General features: G+C 41.5%; 1 protein-coding gene across 6 annotated transcripts in view; it reads right to left on the bottom strand.

Annotated features, from left to right (window-relative positions):
* SEMA5B (semaphorin 5B) overlaps window positions 1–25,277 on the bottom strand; it is a 277,489-nt gene that overhangs the window by 233,911 nt on the left and 18,301 nt on the right. The window contains exon 1 of one of the 6 annotated variants that reach the window (XM_030487798.1): window positions 20,157–20,202. The exons of the other annotated variants lie outside the window; for them this stretch is intronic. The gene's annotated coding sequence lies outside the window, so the exon portion shown is untranslated. Of the gene's footprint in view, window positions 1–20,156; window positions 20,203–25,277 lie in introns of those variants that run through there. 6 annotated transcript variants of the gene reach the window in all.

Genomic DNA, 25,277 nt, shown 5'->3' with positions numbered 1-25,277 from the left:
TAGATATTACCTGCTGCTGATTCACATCCTGCCAAAGAAATAACAATATCTCTTGCAAGAACCAGCTCTGATCCTCAAGTTCTTTCCTAGAAAGTGCATACAACCAGAGGATTCCCAAACCTCATCTACAGCATAAGGTGCTGAGACATGTTTATGCTACTGAACAAAATGATCAAGAAGCTCAGCAATTCAAGTCTATTTTTATATATATTTAGTCTATATCACAATACAATGAAAATATTTTTATCAATAAAGCAATGAATGTTTCTTCAAGTTACTTGGTGCAAGTCCCCTGGATGGTTAGTTTTGCTTTTGATCTCAGTGAAGTGCCTTTGAAACTTTCCTATTTCTCGGAAAGAAAAAAAAGATCTCGTTTGGTTGGACATCTTTAATTTACATGCAACTTTCTTCCTTGTTTTGTCAACCTCAGATAAGGGTAACAGGTTAATTGCTGGTTTTATTGGTATAATAGATGCCAATTATAAGGTGTGTGTTAAACTCCTATGTTTTAGGTAAATAAAAAACCCAAACAGATCATGTATACCACCCATGCTCTGCTATCCAAAGTAATGAGAAATTGGAATATGCCAGGTAACAGGGGGGAAAAAAAAAAAAGGATAATGAAAATAGTAAAGAGACACCTTGCTACTGGGAATCAGCACAGATCCAGGACAGCCAGCTCTGAGACAAAGCTGAAAAGCCCTGCCTAATCCCAGCGAACTGCCCAGCTCTCATTAGGCTGAGCTTATGTGCTCAGTCTCCACACCGATCCTGTGCATTCACTGCGTGTGAGCAAATCCTTCTGGACCCCAGGGCCAGAGGTCCAGAGCAACCAGAGCACTGCTGGTTTGGACACAGCCCCAGCCTTCTTTATGAGTTCCAGCTGTGCCAGAGCCATTGCTGACCCCATGATCAGCATGGTGGTTACACCATAGGTCCTCCTGTTGTCTGTGGGAAACGCAAGTGTCTCGTGGGCCATGCTACTCACACCTGTAACATGCTTATGGCCTAAAAGAATCCACAGAGCTACATGCTAGTTTAAGAAGCTTACTAATGGACTTGGCAGACATGAGAAAGAAAATGCATTTTAGCATGGATTTAGCATTTTTCTTCTTTCTTTAAATCTGGAAACACTTGGCAGACGCAATTAGCCTTGTGTGGTCATCTCCTCCCATGGTTTCAAACAGCTATGTAACGTTCTCATTCAAATTGCTCATTTGATGCAAAGTTCCTCTTTAGAGAGTTTTCTTCCAATTCCCCTTTCCCTCCCCTCCCCCTTCTTCAAATGTTCTTAAAGAAAGGACTTGGGCACGCTGGACTTCAAATGACCCTTGAATGCTGCACTTACTTTCACAGCAGGATGCATCAACTGCTTCATCAAATAAGTCTCAAGCAGACAGGTTTGTTGATTGGGAAAGCAAAGTCTCAATCTGAGGGTAAATGGTATGTCACAAATATTAGCATAAGTACAGTGAAGACCCTATATTCTTGCAGAGAACAGTGTTCGCCCTAGGCTAAAGTCTGTGCTAATATTTTGAATTTATATCGCATCTTCTCAGCTGATCTTCCGGGAAAAAGGCCGATTGGATTTTACAGCTCAACAGCTAATAGGATTCTACAGGATTTGATAAAGAAAGAAACTGCCGTTATAGGTTTAACTATCCTGTAACAAGGAATATAGAGCTGTGTTAAATTTCAATATTTTATAAAATACTTGCACTGAAAATATAGCTGCAAATCCATGTTATGTGTTAATAGTGTAAAATTAAATAATGAGATGTGTAGCTGCTGCTGAAGCCCATGCTGAAAAAATAAGATAGCCTATAATTTTATACCCTAAATCTCTGACATCTGCAGTATCTTCCACTCCAGGTGTTCCCTTTGCTTTGGAAATTTGGATGCAGAGAAAGAAGAAAATTGGGACTCTGCAAAAGTTTAATCCAGAACCAAGGTAGATTAAATGCATTTAGGCACTGCTGCTTGCAGAAATATCCACTGAGGTGTATGGCACATTAATAGACCCTGGGCTGATAGTGCAACATCTCCCCTCTGCAACATCTGGACTCTCCTCAGGCATGCGTGAGCCTCCTCTTATTTAGTACCACTCATGCTTGCCGACAGGGATGTGGCAGCCCAAGCTTCTTCCCTGACACTGAGAGCTCCCACAGGCAGCCAGCACTGCAGCTGCGTAGAGACGAGTACTAACACCACAGGGCAACAAGAGCTTGGTGGTTTTACCAAACTGGTTTTGAGGAGAACTCAACTGAACTACCAGAGAGGGAAAGAATCAGTAACAATTTGTATGCAGGCCCAAAGGTGGGATTGATTAGAAAGGAAATAAAATCCTGAAGGAAGCATGAGAAGGACCACAAAGCCCCAGGCAGGCTAGATACTGAAGCGTAGATTCTGTCCAGCTGATTTTGATAGGTCTCTACAAATAAGACCTTTAGGAAGCTAGGTCCCTCCTGATGAATTGAGTGGGACAAAAAGAGCTTATTCGCAAATTGGACCCTGCCAGAGAAAAGCCAGGTAAGTATATGACAAAGATCATACTTGATCCTAGGAAAAAGATCTGACAAGTCAGACTCAGGAGCCAGAAGCTATTTATGATGGCAGCAAAAAAAATAAACTCTCAACTATAAGCTTGGAAGCAACAAGCTTGCTGTGCCAAGCATCATCTCCTAGATAACAATCTAATGAGAAATCTCTCCCCAGCTCCCTCCCTCCCCTCCTCTATGTGTGCATCCCTTTGATGTACAGCTGCAAGGGCTGGCCAGGTGCAATCTGTTTTATGAAGTAATACGCATATACCTTTGTAAAATATTCTCAAGACTTCAGATGAACCTGGGTTCGATGTTTTACATCTATGAGTTTCAGCTCCTGATAGGGAAGCTCAGCTGCTGCTGGCTGAGCACATCTCCTCACTTGGAAGGCACTGTACCTCCCCCCTTCAACTTGCAGGCACCTGAGCGAAGAAGCTGAGGTACAGGACAACCCTGCATCTTCTGCAAGAAAAGGCTGGCCAGAGAATGGGCTCTCAGGGAGACGAAGGTAATTGAACGTAAGTTTGCAGGGGATTCACTCGCAGTCTCTCTGAACCAAACCTGTGGGGTTCTGTCTGTGAACAGAGGACTGCAGGGAGGCAAGGGGCTGGAGGTTTTTAATGTGCTGGCTGCAGCATTCTGGGCCACCGTATGCAGAGGTACTTCTCCATTACTCAGCGTCCAAGAAAGGCCCAGATTGTTTGTCCGGGTTTTGACTCCTTCTTTGCACAAGTCCAGCCATGAGCTGTGGAGCTGGTTTGGATGATTCCCTTTTCTTTACCATGCAAGGACAAGTCTGTTTAAACCTGCCTCCATCCCCAAGAGTAGGTGTCTGGAGTGCACTGCTGGGCAGAGCCCCAAGACAGCTCTCAACAAGCTAGGCTGAGCCTTGAGAGCGACATAACCACTTTTTGTTTAGTGCTTGGGAGCAAAGTAACCACTCTGCCAAGTTAATGCAACCTGCTTCCAAGGAAGACTAATTAACCCCAAAACGCATCAAACCAACGTCATCACCTGGCTCTGGATTGCTAAACAGGCACCTCCAGGGCTCACCTGGGTTTACGTGGTACTCTGCACCACGTAAGTGGCGTACAAGAGCACGTATCATCTGCTGCTGCCACAGCTGAAAACTCTTACCTGAAGCGCAGGTGGAGACGTACGTGCTATCCCACCCACCCCAGTACACACACCCAGCAAGAAGACAGGCAGCATCCAGAGATACTGAGTACAACTCAGAGACAGCAAAAAGGTAAGAGTAAGACAGATGTAGGAGGAGGTCATTATAACACACCCCGTTGCTCAGTGCTCATGATGGTCTTGCTCACTGGCACTATTCTCCTCTGCCTGCACATGCCTCTTCACTCTCAATGAGTGCTAACAGTAGAGAAGTGCCTGACCTCAAAGCCAAGTGCTAGCCCCACAGAACATGTACGAAGGATCGAGAAACACCCATTCCCTTCTTCCTTTGCCAGGGAATTGGCAGATACTGGATTCCATCTACAGATTTTTCCTCTCACCACACACACAACGAGCAATTTCCAATATACATGCTCATTATGCTCCAGTGGAGCATACGATAAAGTAAAGGTAAGCGGCAGCCAGAGGACTGTGTGCACACAGCAGCCAATGATGGGGAAGCTGTTCTCAGCTTACAAAATCGACTCAGACACTTCCAGAAATTCACATCAGATATCCACTTTCTCCAAATGGATAATAAACACGTCTGACCCAATAATCCAAGTGTTATCTGCGTTCCAACTACCAAATCATACAATACAGCTACACACCTGATGTAATTTTAATAACATAAGACCACAAAGAGCAATGGAGCACAATGGCGAAAGCAGACAAGGGAACATTGATTTTCAGATTGCATTCCACTGTAAACATCAAACTGCTAGTGGTTTATCTGAAATATAAGCAGACCTAAGTGGCGCAAAGGAGGCTCTGAAGTTCATGCGTTTAGGCTGAACAGTGCTTAATGTGCCAACCCCAGTGAATCCTGCAGGCAACTTGCCTCTGGCAGCCATAAACAGATATTCTTCATTCAGGATCAATACCACTTCAACTACAGCTATACTAATTTTAACAGCTGGAATTTGACAATGTTCATGCATATGTTATGCATCACAGGTTCCTGCCTACAGGGAGAAAATTTCATCTTCTTTTAGCACAGATAATTATACCTTATCTTAAGACCTTGACCAAACTCCTCATGCTTGTCTAACTGAAATTTTAACATGTTCAGCTTAACATGTTTTAATGTGTTCAGCTCTCACTGAACACATTGTAGTCCCAGGAAGCTCTCCAAGAACAGCCTCTGGGGAACAGGTCCACAGAATAAGTAGCCTCACTGCTAGCTTTTGCTGTCATTTACTTGGTTACCAACCAGGTATAACTTCCCCAACATCAGCTGAATTATTCCTTTAAACAACAGGAAATCAAAAGCACAAATTTGTACGCTGCACTTTAACTTTATTCAAGTCAGAAAAGGGATTTGAGTTTCCTTTCAGAAGCTACTTTCCACCTAACATATTTGGGAGCTAAACATACTATGTTTCTTTGGCTAAACCATAAGCCATTAATTCCTTTCCCACCCAGAATGTATAAGCTTCAAAACCACACACCAAATGGAACTGAGTTTAGACAAAAAGGAGTTAAAATTTTAACGTACTTCTCAACGGTTGGTTTGGGCAGACCTGTATTCTGAAATCTAACATTGGCATGAGGTAGGAAATTTGAATTTATCTTCTGGTGAAGATGAGCTGAAATGATGTAAATTGAAAAGAGCTAAGTTAGGAACATTAAAGATTATATCAGCCCTAGATGCAGGGACAGCTTTCCAGGGATGAATTCTCTATATACTAATGCACTCCATGCACAGGTTCTGCCCTAAGCATCTGCAGCTGCTTGCTGTCAAAGGCAGGCACCAGCAGGGCTTTAGGGTCTAGTGAATGACGCAGAGGAGAAATTCTAAACTCTGATGGCATTGACGGCTGTCAGTTTTGACCCTGTGTCACTGCAGCCAACTGCCAACTTTCTTTCTGTATTGGCACACTGAACAAACATGTGAGGACCCTCTTCTGTCTGGGTCAGCAAAATCTGCAGCCAGATCTCAGCTGAAAGTCACTACTTACTTATAACACAGTATTACTGTAATGCTCAGATTTCCCAAGAAAGGCAGTGGTGACAGAAAGATGACCGGATGGAGCAGGTACAGCCTCCAAGGAGATGACAGTGTTTAGGTACTCTCTTGCTTCTACGGGAGTCTGTGGAGGACTCCCTACTGATTTCAGTAGCAACAGGATCATGAAGACAGACAATTCAGTTACCTAGCTGATAAAAACATGATACTGACATTGCTATCACATTGGTCCCAACCATAAGATTTCCTGATTCTTCCAGAAGCTTTTAAAGCACCATTTGGGGCTGAGTGAGCGTTACTGAAACATCATTGCCTCTCTGAAGCACTAAAGAAACATCTATCAGTATGCAAGTACTTACAATTGTGAATTCACACAAGAAAGGGAGATGATTCTAGACTACTGTCAGTTTTTCTTTGGCAGAAATACAGACCTGGTCACATTTTGGAAGGTATTTAAAGCCTAATATTTTTCAAAAAACAAGAGCCTCTATGAAATAAATAAAGCAACAGAGCCTGACTCTCCACTGGACACCTCTAATTTCACACTGGTGCAACAGTACCAAACAAATGGCCAAGAATGATTCATGGTCTGGAAAACATGCTTTTCAATGGGAGATTTAGAGAATTCAATCTTGTTAGCTTATCAAAGAGCAGGTTAAGAGGAGATTTGATCACAGTCTGTAAGTACCTACACAATATCTGGTTTCTGATCCTAAGCAGCACTTTAATCTGGCAGATCAAAGTGCTTAGAAGGTGAAATTAGACAAACGAACTGGAAAAAGCAGACTTTTTACCTAGCCCTTCAACCAGGGATGTCATAGATTGTCCATTTCTTGCCTGCTCTAAGTTTGAATTTCTTCCTACTATAGGTAAATTCTAGCACGGTCATAAATTGTTCGATTTGATGCTGGAATTAGCAGGTGAAATTACATGTTCTGTAGTTTAACAGAAAATCAGGCTAGATGCTTGTAGGCCATTCTGGTCTTAAAAATAAATATGAAACAGATTTATACGAACAATAGGAAATAGTTATACTAACATGCAATGTAATAATGTCACTTATCAAATTGTTTTTTTTTGTCATTTAGAATATACAGTTGCAACAAAAGCTGTGTTGATTATGAAATAGCAGGAAAAACCTTTTTTCCTTTCGTCTCTAAGGAAATTGGCTCCCTCGCTCCTTACACTCATGCAATTTATTTTGAAGCAAAGTAAGGAGGTATGGGCTTTGTTTGGGTGCATTTCATGTTATTATTAATTTCTCCCCCATATAATCAATATTGAGGCATCTTCAGAACTCCCCCACATAGAAAAAAGCACATTCATAACCATGAAGATCTTCAGTCTTTAGCCTGGAATGCAGCTGACCTTTCCTTTTTCATCCATTATAGTTTCTTAGCTTTCGCAAATCCCCCCCCCCTTTTTTTTGGAAATGTTCCATTCACAGTGTGCTAGGGGATTTCACTCAAAGTAACACATGCTCCACAGATTAACAGGCTCTTAAAAATGCACTTGTCTTCTCTTTATGGGCCTGGTCTATTAAAAAGAAGTTAACGGAAAGACACCCATTAGCTTCTGTGGGTATTGGATTGGGGCCTAAATTATTGCTAGTGCTGAACATGCATAGTCAGAAAGTATTTCAGAAAACATGTGCTATGCATTGCTCTCCAAGCCTAAAGCGGATTTCCCTGAGATCATTTCCAAACTTCAGTGACTAGCTCTGAAGAAAACATCTGCTCTCCCATGGAGCATCTCCCTCTAACAATGGGCAGGAATCAGGCATTCCTTGCATACTCACAGTGGGCTTTTATATCACTTATCTCGGGCTTTATGCCCTACACACACACAACTCTTCTATACATCAGGTTCTCTCCTCCCCATCCTACACCATCAGCTTCTCCTTTCTGGGCCATCAAGGGGAATAGTACTCGCAGCTCACAAACCCCAAATTATTAGTGAACCACCAATTCTGATATCACCACATTCTTCTAAGCAGCCACACCATACCCCATACTCACACCACATCTGTATGTATGCATCAAATACACCTTTGTGAGCTGAGGAGCAATGTCTTAATGGATTGAATAATTGCGTGTGATGTACAAAGTACATTTTGCAGACTCCTAAACATTTCTCTGGCAAGACCATCAGTGGGCTCGCCAGCTCATTACAGAATGCTAATTACATCCCATCAAGTGACCTGAAACTGCTGAACAGCACTGAGTTATATATGCTTTCATGGGAAACACAGAAAGCTAAACCTCTCCACAGCTGGCTTAGAAAAGATTAGTTTAGGGAGATGTCTGTTCCTTGTCAAAAAAAATCCTTCAATTTCTTTCTTTCATGTTATACTGGACAGATCATTATTGGCTTGAAATTACAGAATCCATTTCTTCCCATTACGAAAATCCATGGTAAGTCTTACTGGGTTAAACTAGTAATTTTAAAAAACAAAATGAAAACAGGCAGAAACGGGTTTCTGAGGATACACAGAGGTTTAAAAAATAGTTTTAGTTTTAAGTGGAAGCAGAAGTGCAGGCATGGAGAGCTGATTTTTAATAAGTGAAACCAGAACTTGAAATCCAGTTGTGTGCAATCTAGACTGCCCAACCACTCCCATTTATTCCAGTTACTTCCCCATTTGCCTGCTACTGCAATTCTCACTTCTTGCCTTTTCTCTTTAATTAGACATTCATCCCGCAAGCTGTTCATAATAGCAGTGTCCCATTCACTGCAACAGGGCATGAGGTCTAGCTGTACAGAGCCCTCTGCCATCTGCTCAGGGCTGGGTCTGTGTGTTTGAAAAGCATCTCATATGCCGAAGCCCCCCTCCTAACAGAGGCCTCTCAGGCAAGGCAGAACAGGATCCTGCTTAGATATTAGTACAAAAATTAAAAATTACAGGCTTTTCCTAATGCCAAGCTTGTTCTTTATTCATACAGCTCTCCATGACCTTCTCAATTGGTTTTAAAGCTCTCCTGAAGGAGATAAGTGTCTGTGTTTACAAACAGGGAAACTGTGCACAGGAAAAACTGATAGCAGAGCCAGAAATAGTACCTCAGCTCCCCAGACCCAGGCCAGCAACAAATACACCAGGCTACACTTGTCTTTCAGGAAGCTGCTATGGTCAACTCCCTTTAACTGCTGTATGAGTGCTTCTGAATGTGCTGGGTTTATTTTAAATATTTCTTACCTGGGGAGAGAGAAAGAGCTAATATGTATTTCTGATTTGATGTCTATAGTATCCTGCATATTTTATGCTAAAGAAAGAGAAAAAAAGCTTCAGGATACTATCTGCTTCCACCACACTGCTGAAATGTCAGAGGATAAAGACATGCATGGGGAAGTTGGGAATTGATTTGCAAATATGTCCTATTTGTTCCAGTTCTGGTCACATTAACAGCAAGGTTCCTGTGAGTTATCTCTGCTGGGTATGCTCAATGCCAGTTTAGGGAATGGAAAGCTATTCATCTCCAATTCCTAAAGAAGCTCCTACCTTACCAACATTGTTGCGAGGCTGCTGAAAATGCCAGAGACACATTGAAGCTACAGAGGTTAGAGCTAAACTCGCCCATTTGGAGAGAGGAAATGGACACCTTTCAATTCTGCACTCATCAGTCCCTTTTTCCCTGACAGTTTTGGTTCAGCCCATCTCAAAGATGTACTTTTGACCACTGCAGCATTTGAGCTCTGCTCTCCTCATAGCGTGTGAGCTCCCTGACCTCAATGGCCCAGAGATGATCAGGGTGACAAGTGACATCTGACAAAGAGCGACAGAAGAGAACATCTGCAGAGATAAGATACAGCAAAGAGGACCCTGGAACATGAAGCTGGGCCCTCAGCTGGAATAGTAACACTTAGGTCCACAGATTCTGTTTGAATTTGATAATTTCTCAATTCTTGAGGAATAAAGTGGGACCAAAGGCAAAAAAGGAACCTAGCAAAGGAAGAAAGTATAAGCTGCCTTTAAGAAGCTTTAAGAGACGTGTTCAGTTGGTTTCCACAGTCTAGGCAAGTGTAGAATGTGCTCCAGAATCCTTTAGATGCTGGTTCCACTCAAACAAAAACCAAAACCCACCACAGTTAATTGACTCAAAAGCGGGGATCATTCATCTAAAGACAAGAATGCAGTCCATCCCTGAAGGCTAAAGAACTGCTTGCAGAGCCACTGCTTTCTAGGAAAGGAATTAGGGGATCACAGCAAACAAGGAACTCAACAGGAGTTCCCAGTGCAATGAGACCAGCAAATCCATACGCCAAGAACAAATGGAGAGCTGCAGTAGAAACATCATTTAACTTGAGTTGAAATAGTATATACCCTAACCCAGTTCATCTGCACTAAAACGGCAGGGAGCATTCGCACCACCTAATGAGCAGCTGACCTAACAGGGCAGTAACCCCAACACAGCTGAAGCCCAAGGAGAATATGGGAGCAGAGGTTTGACATTTACAATCTGGAGAGAAGATAGTGAAAATGGTGAAGACAGCTTTGTGTTTTCTGAAGTGTCTCAGGAGGGTGGAAGATGGGAAGCAGCAGTACCGTGGGAACATCCTCTACGTTTCTGAGCAATACAAGAGAATGTACTTCTAACTTTGGCACTTGCGGACTTCTTGTTTCCTCTGCTCCAGCAATCAACACAGGAGATGTGCCTGACACACTGGATCACACAACGGAAGAAAGCTCTGGAGCACTTTGGGAAGCACAGAGCCATGTTTGGGTGCAACACTGCACTGACTCCATGCTCCAGGCATGGCCCTTTGGCGATCTGAAGGATCCATTGACAAGCTGCTCCTTTAATATGGCCTCACCGAATGGGACACAGGTCAGAGCAGTCCACAGCAGGGGATGGCACATGGGGGTTAAGGGAGCTCTCTGTAGATGCCCAGCCAGTATAGGTGTGACCAGTACAGCCTATGCGCCTTACTGGTCCAAGTGTTTTCTCACCTAAATTTTTTACATCTACAACTTAGCAATGGTTAAATACTTACATCCAAGCACCTTCTATGAAGCAGAAAGGGTATCAGCTTCCCCTCATTCACAGAGCAATCTCTGTGGCCTGGAAAGCTCACAGTGATGGTGCAAAATAAAAACCTGCCAGCAATGGCTGATGTTAGCACACGCAAATACATCCAGGATACATACATATTCCATGCAGGGGAAGGCAGGCTAAGCCAGCATTGCAGCGTGTGCATACTAAGTGGAGGCTTTGCAGTGCTACTGAAGAGAATATACAAGATGTCTGTTTGCACAGACAAACACAATAGTCACATTCCATTATTCTCTGTGGACAGCTCTGAAACAAAATGCTAACACACTAAAGAGTGTTTTAACGAGAGGGTCCCGTCCCTGAAGACCTGGTAGTTCAATTTATATAGCAGAAGAAACAGGGACAGTCTTGTCTGCACAATTGGAAAATAAGCCAGCATACCTAAAATGGTCAGCATTGCAATATGGTTTCACTTGCCATGCGGTCTTCCATGTCTTTTTCCTTTGTTTGGCTTTGGTCTGTTGTCTGACAATACAAGAGGTGAAAAAGAAATTTCTATTGGCAGCCCCCAACTTACACCTTATGCTAAAAATGTTCAGGGTTAATGAGGGGAAAGAAGGCTTCGTTAAAAAATGCCATTTTCTACACACGTGTAATTCAGAAGACATGGGAGCCCTTTGAGGTTAGAGCAAGCTGAAAATTTAATATGCGGCTCAGTGACCTAAGTGGTGGTCCTACAGTTAAATGCTGTAACATAGACAATCTAGGTTCGATACCAGCTCTGTCACTGATACCTGCTCAGTCCCTGAGCCTCTGAGCCCCCGTCATCATCTTGAAAATAGAGTTCAAAAATGGAGCTCATAGTAGCCCTTCAGCAACACGATTTGTGCCTGTGCTACAGCTAGGTCAAGACAGTACTGATAATTTAGGGCAACTGTAACAATACCACCCTTTAGCCCTTGTTCTGGATTCAACGTTTTTGCTACACTAAGAAGAGTAACACGCCAGCTGAGACAGCTACTCTCCTGGTAGAGTAACCTAGCTGCAAATCTAGAAACCTGCCAGTCTTGGATTTAGGATCCAACATTTCAGCTTGGACTCGTCTTTGGTTTAAATCATCTAGGAAAAAAAAATCAGCACTTGATTGAAACCACTGATACACTGAGTTGTCCTTACTGATCGAAGAAAAGCGATTATCTGGGTTTTTTTAAAAAAAGATGACTGCTCCTAAAGAAGAGATCACAAATGCCAATGTGCATATTCTACAGAATTCTGAATTATATTTCATAGTTCCAGACAAAAATTAATGACCTTTGCGATGTGGAGAATACTCCAACTGGGATCACTTCTCCTTTTATTTCTTACACCTTACAGCACAGACACAGAGTAAAATGTCTTCACTGATATAATTGTGTTATATCACGATACTAGACAGACACAGTGCTGAGACCAGACAGTAATTTACTCACTAAGGCTCTGATCCATTTTCCATTGAAATCAATGTAAAGGTCTCCTCTGACTTGAATGGCTATTGACTGGATTAATCTTTTTGTCTTCATAGCTGGAACATGGCAATTTTCCCTTATTGTTCTGTGACCTTGCTTTCTCATTAAACTTCACTCAAGGGATTCATAAGATACAGAATACTGCACATGGAACATAACTCAAGAGATTTATTCTACCCAGTCATATCTAAAGAGAGTAATGACAAGCAGGCGAACATACTTCTTTTCCTACCATGCAGTCTGCTGGCCATCATGAGAATGTCATGTTTTACGTTCCGCAAGGTAAGATCTTACACATAATATCCAGATCTCACCCCCAGCAAAGTAATGAAAACATGCACAATGGGATAAACTAAGGACAATTTTAGATGTAACACTGCTGGGGTTTGCTGACATAGATTTGAATTGGACACTTAAAGGCATATAACAAAAGTTTGGCTGTTTTGTGCTCTTTTATTGAACTCTGCTGGGTCATGCAGTCTCTTGCTCTTACACAACTACATCATTGATCCCTTTCATAAACAACCATGATCCACATTAAACCCATTCTCCCTTTCAAAAGCTGTGACAGAAGCCTGCCCCGCACTTCTCTAAGGGCCAGAACACCACAGTTTCCAGCCTGAACTTACTCACAACCAATGTATCCATATCTAATCCTGTGCCAGCCTAGTCCTTTAGCTTAAATATTTTTTTCCTCTTCCCTGGTATTAACACCTGTGGTATATTTATGGACACTTATAACCCCTTTCCACCTCAGCTCTGCTGGGCTAAGCAAGCCAGGCTATTTTCATTTCCTCTCTAATGATAGCTCTTCTGTTTAGAGTATTTTTCTCCTTGCAGTATTTTAAAGTATTTGCAAAGCTTTAGACAAATTACTATATTACACAGCAAGATTAGGCCATGGTGACTTCCTGCATTAGCTGGGGTACAGAATACCACCTGTAATTCCTGCATTTTGGCCATAATTTCACGTTGAACTAGGGCTCATATTTAATAGGCAGCAGAGAAACAAATTCACAATACCCTAATGCATTAAGCCCCAATTGTGCTCAGGTACCAAAATGATCAGAGACTCAGTAAAGGACATACAGAGGATAGAGCAGTAAAAACCAGAGGCCATGAAAAATGCTGCATTATTTTAACAAATACATGTTCTATGACACCGTGAGCATCACAAAGTGCTTTCAAAGTTAAAGTATAAATGTGTTATTCATCCAACATTTATAACGATATCAAGCTTTTCTTTACAAGGAAGACTCCTAGAAACAATTCCACTTGTTTTTACTTCTGTACAAATATTTTAAAATCGTTCCAGGAGTAAGAAGGAAGACAATAAAGAACAAAACAAAGAGCTGGAAAGGGAAATTGATTAAAGATAGAAGCAAAACTAGCTTGAGGTTTTGATTTGAGACAAAAAATATTTGGAAAATATAATGGCAATATTGGGTTTTATATTCTGTTTTGTAAACAATAACATAACAATAGGTCCTTACAAGCAGAGTATGTTCATCAGCTTGGTCAGTAGATCTTCAGTTGGTGCAGGTCAGCAGCAGGCAGAAATGTCGCATCAGGATCTGAGACATACTTAGACCAACGCTTTCAAAAAGAGCTGAGTGGCTCACGTTCCTTTATTCTGAAGACTCCAGCCACCTGGCCCTGAGGCTCACTCCTACTGTGAAGTGCCTTCCTCAATTCGTGATTGCTTTGAAGCAAGTGGACCTATTTGTAGATGAGGTAATAATTTTGTCTGAGCAAATACAGCACAACCTGTGGCTTAGCGTTAAGAGGTCCTGAGCACCCACAGCTTCCATTAGCTTTCTCTGAAGCTCGGAGTCTTCAAAAGCAGAGCCAGCATGCCCTCAGGGCCTGAGTTCTTCCCAGCCCCAGAAGCACTGAAAACTAAAGCATAAGGGTTATCAAAAGAGTGTGTGAAAATGTACTAGATTGTGTAATGTAGACTAAATTAATACTAAATGTGCATCTATCTAGTGCTCCCTGCAGCTGGTCTGCCAGTGAGACACCAACCAGGACAGCCCTGCAATTGGAAAAGCAGATGGGCTGTGATATTTTCATTACAAAGAACCAGACAAGGTCTTACTGCTCACAGGTCCATGAACATATGCTTCCCCAGGACCGATGCTTTGTGAGCTAAAAAAGGCAAGGTGTTCTAGTCTAAAAAAGAGGATCTGCGAACACTGGGATTCTTCCATCACTGACCATGTAAACACTCTGCAATAAGAAACATGAGTATTCTTAAATGTGAATCTGCAGCTTTCCTGTGATGCCTGGATTTAATCTCCAGTAAGCCTGCACTATGCAAGAACATTTTTTCCAGTTTTCTTTGGCTCCATTTTCCAGGCCTTTGTATTTTGATACAGAGGAAAGAAAACAGTCCATGAAGTTTAGAAACAGTGTATTCTACGGATTTGGGTAAGACATATCTTAAAGATATCAACTGAACCATCACTTCTACTTCTACACCTCCACAGACTTTTGCAAATATTTCAGCCATCATACTATCTTCATTTCTGAAAACAACAGTGCTTTAGGATCTGACCATTCCTTCCTGCTATCAGCTTAATTAAAAGCTTCATTAAATGAACTGTTTCACTTTGTACTGAAACAAATTAGGAATACTTACATGATCAGTCAGCTGAACAGCAGATAATGAACAGCTGAGACACAGTAACAACCTAAATCAGTACAGCTGTTTAAAAGGCATGAGCATGACTATCTTCCAAAATTTGCCACATCCTCATGAAATAGATAAATATACTAATAGATACACCCCTCCCACACCTAGATTTCTCAGTTACCCTTGTGTGGTCTGGCTATATCCATATGGGATCCAGGACAGACCTAAGAGCAAAAACCAGAGTCTCCCCTTACTGCACCCACTTCTCAACCGACCTCATCCCTAGGTGCTAGTCCTGCAGTAGCACCAGGCAAGTTCCCTTTTTATCTGAACTCCCTCTAGCAAGCTCCTCTTGACAAGCACTGCAAATGCATTTTTGTCTACAAATAGCTGTGAGGCTGATTTTATTGTTGTCCATAAAGTAACTGCATTTGAAAAAAAACACAAAAACAAAAACCCAACAAAAACCCAAAACCAAAACAAAGCACCAAAACAAAAAACTAAGGCAAAGAAATGTCACAGAGAAAGTCCTACCAGTTTCGTGAATGCTCATCTAAATATGTTTTGCAATGGGAGTCTGAAAAAGTGACTCATGCAAGGCCCCCCCTTGTTTAATGAACACTTCTGCCATTCACTCAGACTGTCACATGTGACTTGTCTACACTACACCATTGGCTCCCAACAGATGATAGCCATGCACAACCACAGTGAATTACTCTCAAGCAGCTCTAAACCTGAAATTTGTCTGTATAAAAGCCTATGTGAACTCTAAGTAACAAATTTATCAAGACTCAAATTCTTGTGTGAAGACAAAAGCAGAGCTGTATTTGCTGAAAGTAGTTGCTGTGATTTACATAAGGGATACAGAACTACAACAAAGAGCTATCTATTCCGCACAAGCCACTGATATATGGACCGGTGGCCTGAGTAATGAATTGTATTTCCTAAAAGGGTCATCTTACCCTGACTACCAAAGCAGGCAGTATGAGTTTATATCACACATAAGAACAGATTCTCTGTATGTACATACAAAGGAATATGATAATCTTTAACACAAATCCATCCCAGAGACACAGGTGAATAGAAAAGAATCTGAAACAAACTCCTACTTACTTCTAATCCAGGAAATCAGACTAAAATTCCTCAATCGCGTTTGGGTTTTCTATTTGATTTGTTTTGTTTTACAGAGGAAGACAATCCATTCTCCCAAGATGAGAAGATGCTGTATGCCAAATGCCAGCATGGACCACATTTGTACGTCCAGCTTGTAAAGGCATGAATAAAGAAAAGGGCTTAGCGGAAATACTGACAGAAGTTTAAGCACAGTGGGCCAAAGTTTGCCTTGTGTAGGTACAGGCAACTCCACTGATGCTAATGGACTTACGCTAAGGCTAGAGTTCTGCAGGCAGAAAGACTGTGGTCTGGAGGGACTAGATGCTTCCCCCTGAACTTGTCGGGATTCGTGTTCATCAGAATGGATTGCATCAGTTCCTTCATGAATGAGCACCTGCAGATTCACCCATGATCAGCTCTAAAGAAACTCCATGCCAGTTTTTCATAGGGCAGTGATTATGGATTACAGTGCTCCTAGTAAATTGTAAAGTTTGAGGGATGATACTGTATCCCTCACTGGCAGAACCCTCCATCACCTTTCCTTTTGCACACAGCTCTGTGCTTTTTTTCAGACCACACAGGGATTCTGACATCCTGTAAATGGAAAGCTGGAGCTGGTTTCTGAACGTGACGCGTCCAATCCTGAGGGCCATAGCTTCAGAAGGGAAAGAAAGATCAAGCTCAGGGAAAACAATGGTGTATTATCAAATTAATTTCACAGCACAGATTACGTGAGATTCCCTAGAGTCCCTCAAATGCCAAAACACAATCCGATTGTGTAGATCAACAGTACAACCGCTATCATCAAGGATAAATTAACTGGCCAGACTCATCCCCTGGTGTAACCTCACTTGAATCACTGAGTAGGACAGTGGGATATTGCAACAGAAAATTTTAATGTGGAATTTGACCAACTTCAGGTTTTGCCAATAAATGGGATTTCTATGTCTAGATTACTAGATTCAGTAATATTGCATAAAATCCTGCTCCAGTGAAGAGATCCACATAAGCATAGATTTTGTCCATATGGAGTCCTCTGCTTTGAAGTAAATTATGCTTGCTCCAATTTCATTAATGGAATGACAGTGGGTCGCAGCAGGCGACCTTCAAATCCTGCACACACATGGAAGTGTAAATACTCGTATGCAGCCTAACATAGACTGCATCTGTATCATAATCAAATCAAAAGTGATTCAGGCAACAGTCCTGCAAAGAATTCTGCATGGCACATTTAGAAATGTATCTTCTGAAACATTTGTTGAAAAGCTGTCCTGAGCAAAGCAGCTTTATCTTAGCAAACGCTGAGTACCTTGAAGTGTGCACATACTGAAATAGTTCAGCACAGCACAAGATCTTGCAACACTGTGGAAACCAAGATGACAGGTACATTAGGGATTTAAATAAAGACATTCAGAGTTAAATGTATGGTCTGCTACCATGAGCCAAAAGATGAAAACTTTCTGACTGCAAATTCTGTAGTTTCATTACAGCCTAAGTCCCTGCAGATGAAGCAGACACTCAGCAAGAGCTACACAAGCAACTTGCAGCCTGAGTTCTACATTTCACACGCTTTTAATTCATTGGCATGTTCTAATGAAAGATGGTGCTGATTCACAGTTAAAAAAAAAACCCTGGTGATACAGAAAAGAACAGTGATATCGTACATGGCATAAGAGGTGTGGAGCAAGAATTTTAATAATGCAAAGGGCAAGATCGTGTATCTAAAAACCAGCAAGAATATTGTGGATACCACTGGCTAGAAAGAGGAAGATATAGACCTGGGTTTATAACTGTATTCATGAGCACCTGAGCCATTAACAGAGCACAATCATTAAACAGACAAATGAAACCACATCATTGATTAAATCACTTTTTTTCTAGCAGAGATGGGAAAGCATTAATGAGTTGTACAGTATGGTTCTACCTGTACCCAATGAAGAGGAATTCAAACTTGAGTAGGTCCAGAGAAAAGCTACTCATGCTATGAGACACTTTATGAATCTCATGAGCTTAGACTGTTTAGCCTAGTTAAACAAAAGCTGAGAGGGGAGATGATTACTGACTATAAGTACATCAGGTATAAAAGAGCTATTTAGGTTAAAAGAAAGTGTTTGTACAAGAAAATAAATGATATAAGCTATCTCTGAATAGAATTAGCATACATCTTAGAAAATATTCCTATCAAAGGACTGAGTTTCTTTGTTTAACAGTTTTCCAATGAAAATAGTGGGGATGAGACACCTGCATGCTTTACAAATGGGTCTTGCTATATAGTCCTTCAGACTCCACAGCCCTGGTGAGGAGCCAGGGTCCCACTGTGCTTGGCACTATCCATGGGCTTATCACAAAATGACGGACTTCTACCATACTATAGTTTTTCTATGTCTTGTCTTACCTGATAGATTCAAGGGCATCTTACTTGAAACTTAATAAAACAATCTCTTTTTAATAAAACGATCTAGCCAAAATTTAAGACAAGACTACAAGATTTGAGGAGAGAAGGACTAGAGGGGAGTAGCAGCTGACGAAAAAAAGACTTCAAAACCAGGAGTGTTAATATGGGGCAACTAAAAATGTACAACAACTACAATCTAAGCAATAGCTATGCCTAGACCATTAAAAACACAACAGTAAACCTTGTGGTAGCATGTTACCACTTGTCAGATGAACATAAAAATTAACCCTGTAAGTGCTCCTAGCCCTCAAATAAGAAATGGAGTATGTTAACCTAAATAAAACAACCTCCAGCAAGATTCTGGAGATGAGCAGCTGGCACGATAACATCTTACTCCAGCTCAACTCCAACTAAAACAACACATTTGATGGCAGCCTGCATTGCACAAAGAAGCAGCCACCAAAGAGTAACTCATTACGCTGCGGTCCCGCAATGTAAGTAGTCACATCAGCATACTGCAGGTAGCTGCAGTAATAAGCCTTCCCCAACACTTATAAATTCTATATGGTATATGTATTTGGGGGTGTAATGCATAATTTGCCTGACATAATTAGAAAGCTCTAATTATTTCTGTGATCGATGCTCTAAAACTACTGAGTGAACTTAAGACTTTTTAAATTGTTAAATTACATTTGTGAACTAACCCAAGCAGGTCTGAGTAATCACCACTTCATGTTCATGTATTGTTCATTCAGTTCAATTAAGTTCTGCTGTATAATGAAGAGGAGAAAATAACCAGACAAAATGATTTTGCAAGAATATGGGTGACAACTAATACAGTTTACAAAAAAGTAAGAAAAATGGTAGATTTTCTTTAAACCTTTTAAAGAAAATAAGCCTGAGACTTATTAAGAAGGCAAGATATACATTATTATTGTTAGAATTATCTTCTGCTCAGAGTGATGAAGTATTTTGTGAACTATTCTTAGGAGACATTCCACCCTGTCCAGCAATATAGTCATGTCAGGAGTTGAAAACAGTACCTGTTTAAGAGCATGTCATAGAGATGTGCAAATATTTTAGGAAAGAAGATAAGAAATACTATAACTGATTGAAATACTATGGAGAATTACATGCAGACACAAATACAGGTATCTTGAGCACTCCTTCACAGGGAACATCTGGAACTCTCCCTCCTGGAGAGGAGGCTAAATATTCCTTGTATCTTGTTTGGGTTTTACTTTACCAACTGCCACTGTGGTAGGAGAGAATCAGTGAAAAAAATAACAATACTGTTGACGTCAAGGACCAAAATGGATCAACTGAAATTTTAGGGCAAAAAAAATATATTATCTTTTGCTGAGCCTTACTGGCTACTTGGTGAGCTTGTTACAAGTCTGAGGAGGGTAATGTAGAAGAGAGAAGTTGGTTGATAGACCAAAAAGGAATACAGATCCGTATTCTTCAAACTCATCAATCCTAATTCTTTGTATGGAGAAATTTCTCCACAGACCCTCTCTCTTAGTGTAAAAGCTCAGGAAAATCAATCAATATACTACTTTTGTTATTTGCCACACAAACACACCCCCCAGCTGTGGCTGCCTCAGTCCCCTTGGTGATGTTGCTTAGTGCCTACTCACACACAAGCCCAACATACCTTCCTCTGGAGATTTATTCTCCTTTCTAACTCACCATGGCAGCAAGAATATAAATTGCTCCAATTTGCAATCTGTCTAAGACTCAGGGGCTCAAAAGCAAAGAGCACTGAGGTATGAAATGGATATGGATACTGACCATGATAAGAGAGTCTGGATATCAGAATTACTTCTTACCTTAAAGACGATGACTCTAGCAACATCCTTCCCTTTGGCAGAGGAACTTAGGACATGAATCATGATTATCACCCTCAGTTCTGTGCTGAAGATCTGGTTGTATCTGACTCTTCGCAGTTTCTGAGAACCCAGACAATCATGCCCCAGGTGAAGATCTGCAGAATGCTAGTCATGTCCAAGCCATGACATAACAAGCAATGCTTTTCCATGCCATCAGCAGAGGTGCCATTACCATGAATTCCTAGCACCAGTGGTTTCTCTGTACACATGCTGACAGATGCAGCTACTGTTGGTCTATCAGTGAGCTCTTCACCATCAAGAAGTCCACATGAGAAAGACAAAACTTTTTACACATCCATCTTCTTCAATTTGCCAGGCACACCACAAGGAAGAGCATGAAGCAATACTAACTGTCTGGAGAACAGATGAACACTTTAACATTGTGCTGCACGGGCAGCACAGTCAATTCCTGCAGCAGACACTCATTTGATCAAAAGTGGTTCTGCTGGCAATTTACTTTTCTTGATCCCACAGAAAAAGAGTTTTAGTCTGTTTTAAACTTGACTTCTACTTGCTGCCCTCAGGAAAATCAAGGCCAGATAAATGATTTTCAAAGACAAGACAGTTTCTTCTTTTCAGATTCAGAAAATGATTTTGTCTTGATGAATAATACTGGCATTATTCGTTTAACTTAACTCAGAGCTACAAAGCACCTCTGCTCTCTCCAGGTAAGCAAGGACACATGCATTTTTAACACACCTGTCTCAAAATGAGCTTGCAGGGCAGGCAATAAAAAATCCATCCTGTAACTTGGATAATGAGATATGGAGCCATTTGAAACCACTCAACATGCAGCTCCATGCTGCCACTTCTGCAGATTCACTTTATTAAGGCTGCCTACACTGTAAAGCATTTCTCTTTTTTTTTTTTTTCTCCTTCTTGTTGTTGTTTTGTTTTTTAGGGTTGGGATTTTTTTTGTTTGTTTTGTTTGGTTTTGGGGGTGGGAGGAGTTGCACAGAATCAACATTTTCATATGCATCACATACTGCCAGGGCTCCACAGGAACCTGAGACTTCTCCAGAACATACAGAGAAATGTAACTGGTTACTTCACAAGATCAAAACACATATAAGTTCACCAGAGAAAGTTACAGTCTCCTCTGAGTTTGCTGGATCTAACATCAATATTGTCTTGACATGACCCTTTCTCTCTCATTTCTAATTCCATCCTTGCACCCACACACAAAATTTCACCAAATTTCACCTCTCCACACTGTAACCACTTGTGCTTTTGACATCATATCCCAGTGTGTTTCTACATCACTCAACATCTCCACCATTTGGATCCTGAGCAAGGCAAATAATCCAGCCCCGTGTCAAAGCAACAAGTAAGAGCAATCTGAAAACCACACAGGTTTCAGTAATGGAAGACAGCAAGGAACAAGCAAGGTCTTATTGCCAAACAGCTAGGAAAATTAATGAGGCTTTCAAATGCCCAACTGGCAGTGTTAGTGTGTTAAAAGAATGTAAAAGAGGGGAAAGGACCATCTCCGTGCCAACTATGAGTACTCTCTGGCTGGTGCTAAAAACTCCACTGACTGCTGAGCTTGAAATTCAGGTATTAAAGTTTAAGGGATGCGTTCAAGACTTTTATGAAATGAATGTGATTTACACCAAAAGACACAGCCAGTGATGCTTTTTATCCTCTCTTGCTTTTACTAGTATTGTTTCTCTAAATGGATTCTCTGGATCTTCAGCTACTGGTAAAATTTCAGGCTTCCAAAAAAAGGATGCTTTTTAATTTACAATGAATCATAAAATATATGAAACAGGGGTTGATGTATAATTCCAGATTGCTGCTTGGTCGTTGAGCTGAAATAAAAGAAAAAGGCAGCCTAATCGTCAAACTGAGTGATGGTGATGATAATCTAAAAAGGAGTATTTTCCTCTGAAACCCTTTTACTCTATGTCCAGATTCAGATCTGACACAGCCAAAAGGAAGGGCTCCTCTAGGATTTGGTGGTAGATGAGCCTCTTTTAAAGATAAGGCACCATTTGACACAGTAGTGATTAGTATTTGGTTTCTGAAGGTTATAGCAATCACATCTACAAGTGACATTACCCCCAACTCACACCTGGGAAGACTGATGTATCTCAGCTACATTTGCACCATATATTCCTCTACTCACACACCCCCATACACACTTTGGGAAAATCAATCTCTCATGCACAAGCCTCCATTCAGAAGCTCTCCTGACTTATCCTGACAAGCAAAATCACTTTCCTAGGGCTACCACGCAAACAGGTGTTAACATTCACTTTAAAAAAAGGAGTTAGTGGCTTCCCACTGCACAGACTCATTTGGACTCATTTTGCTTCAAGACTGTGGTGCCACAGCTAGCCAGCACACATAAGGTATTCAGAGCACATAAGATGCATAAGTGGCTTTATCAAAGAACATGTTGGAGTTTGAGCTGAGCATTAATTAGTGGCACCAGAAGATATACATCTCCAGAGTGAAGCTTGAAGCAGCATAAACAGCAATTTATAAGAATGAAGTTTACACTGATCATTGACCACTGACACAACATATGATAACAACAGAGCTATCTACAAATACTGGAAAAGTGTAAAAATCTAAAAAGAGTTAATTGTGAGAAGAGGAAGGAAATTAAAGGAAGTTTAGGCTGGTTGTTAGAGTTCACTATTGGTGAATGGTATGCTTCCCAAGGGAACAAATAGATGCTTAGTTATTTGAAACCAACAGGAGAAAATACATTGTAGGGAACAATCCCACATTAGCAAAGGATGAACTGAATAGGATGTCAGCCCTTTTCCAATTCTAATTAGCTTATGATTTACTAATAATTCTTATTTGGGTCAGAAAGTCAAAAGAGCCCCACCATTCTGCTTACTAGTCTCTACATATATACATTATACAACAGACATGGAGGAGAAGTTTTCCCTTGTATCTCAGTAAGCTGTATCTGTCACCTTGCAATTACTGAAATATTGTGCAGTGAAGAATTTCTTCAGAGATTTTACAGAGATTTTACTTTTTAAATGATGGTGACAGTCACTTTAACTAGACCTTCTCCTTGCAGTTTTCAAAACAACAGAGCAGTTGCACCTTGTTTCTCTGAGTGGGCCTGAAAGCTATGTCTGGATGAAGAAAACAGGTTGTGATTAAGATCTACAGATATTCCTGGAGCGATTTGGGGCTCAGTCTACAAACAGTTTGCATTCCTAACAGCTGAAAGCACTTTTAGCTCAGGCTCCAAACTTCCAAGACACCTTGCATCAGCCATAGACTAGGTGGACCAGGAGTCCATCAAACATCTCACTGCTTCTGAAAAAAGACATGAGACAAACAAAAGACAAAGAGAACAGTTCTATGTTCAGATAGGACAAGAGATGTGCTAAGAGTTGGAAGAAGACAGTTACTGCACATGGGCTACAAGGAAACGCATTTGGAAAAGGCCATTTCCCCAACTGTGGAAAACAAAGAAACTTCTTGTCATTCTAGAATTAAAAGCCCAGCTGGGTTGCCCAAGATTAAGAAAACAAGAAGAGGGAAAAGTATCAAGAGGAAGAACATCTGCAATGATTCAACTATCAGCCATGAATTGCCCATGTTCAAAGGGTGACTCTGATTCAGAAGAGAAGTCAAGCATAGGGAGGAAAGGAGCAGAGATTGCATAAGGGCATTTTTTCTTTTTCCTGGCTTTCTGACTCCTATTCTGCCTGAAAGGACAGTTAATGGCTTAGAAATCCTCTGAAAATCCTATTTCTTTTATCTATCACACCCCCCTACAAACAGTTTGCATTCCTAACAGCTGAAAGCACTTTTAGCTCAGGCTCCAAACTTCCAAGACACCTTGCATCAGCCATAGACTAGGTGGACCAGGAGTCCATCAAACATCTCACTGCTTCTGAAAAAAGACATGAGACAAACAAAAGACAAAGAGAGCAGTTCTATGTTCAGACAGGACAAGAGATGTGCTAAGAGTTGGAAGCACATCCAAGATAAATGGTTGTCTAGAATAAGCTGGGATCTAGAAATACAAGGATACAGAACTGGAAAAGACCACGTGAGCAGCCAAGTTTTACTCCTGTCCACTTACAGTAGCAGCTAAAAACACAAAATTAAAATGCCTGCAGTAACACATTCCTAGCTTAGCCAGGCTGAGGTGAGACCTGTTAACTAGGAAGAGCTGCAGGGCTCACAAAAGCACCAGATGTTTGCCTGCTGAATGACTAATCGTGCCCTCACCCTCAGTAAAGTGTTCAAGTGGCATGAAGAGACACATTCTTGGCTTCATAAACGGCTACCGTTAGCATTCAGTTGAAAATGTCATTAAAAGTCTGTGTATTTCAGCCCAAGGTTGGAGCAGCTGAAAACTCTTGTTGCCTTACCACACCAACCAGCCTGTCAGACAGATGCAGAGGTTTTCTGGTGAAACACAAGCAGCTGTAATCACCGGATTAGGTACGGTTAGGAGGATGAAAGCAAAGGACAACATCCAAGCACTACAGCCTGCAGGGACTGGGCAGAAGGAAGGAAGGGAGCTGCCAGCATCTTGTGCGGGGTGGGGAGAGCCCTGCCCCGACGGGAGGGCAGCAGCCTGGTCGGCAGCAGCTCGGCTGGCGGCAGACAGGAGCTTGCCCATTTCTGACAATGAGGATGGGAATGGGGAAAGGAAGAGAGGTTACAGGGCAAACAGTGTGAGAAAGGTTGGAGCTCAGCCCATTTCCAGGCAAAAGAGCCACATAATTTACCAGCCTGCAAGAGAAGCAATTCAACTGAAGTTTGTTCTTGCTTTTGGAGAGATTTCTAACAGAGAAACAGAGGAGACTTGCCCTTCTGCATTCAGCAGAGCAGATCCATGACCTCTACGGACAACCCAACATAGCAGCACCTCCCTGCATCAGGAACCCATGAACCTCAGGCTGCTAAGCGCTGTCTTAATCCCCCTCACCAAAGAGGGTAGCCAAGGCCAAAAAGCTCTTTCTGAGAAGCAGTGGTACTATGATTATCCTTTGCAGACTGGTGTCAGTAAACAGCAACACCTTAGAGGTCCTTCTCTCTCCAAGTATAACACCCCTAGCAGAAGAGGACAAG

Source organism: Strigops habroptila, chromosome 5, assembly GCF_004027225.2.
Source record: "Strigops habroptila isolate Jane chromosome 5, bStrHab1.2.pri, whole genome shotgun sequence".
NCBI classification, from domain to species: domain Eukaryota; kingdom Metazoa; phylum Chordata; class Aves; order Psittaciformes; family Psittacidae; genus Strigops; species Strigops habroptila.
This window is presented reverse-complemented; position numbering and strand designations above follow the sequence as displayed.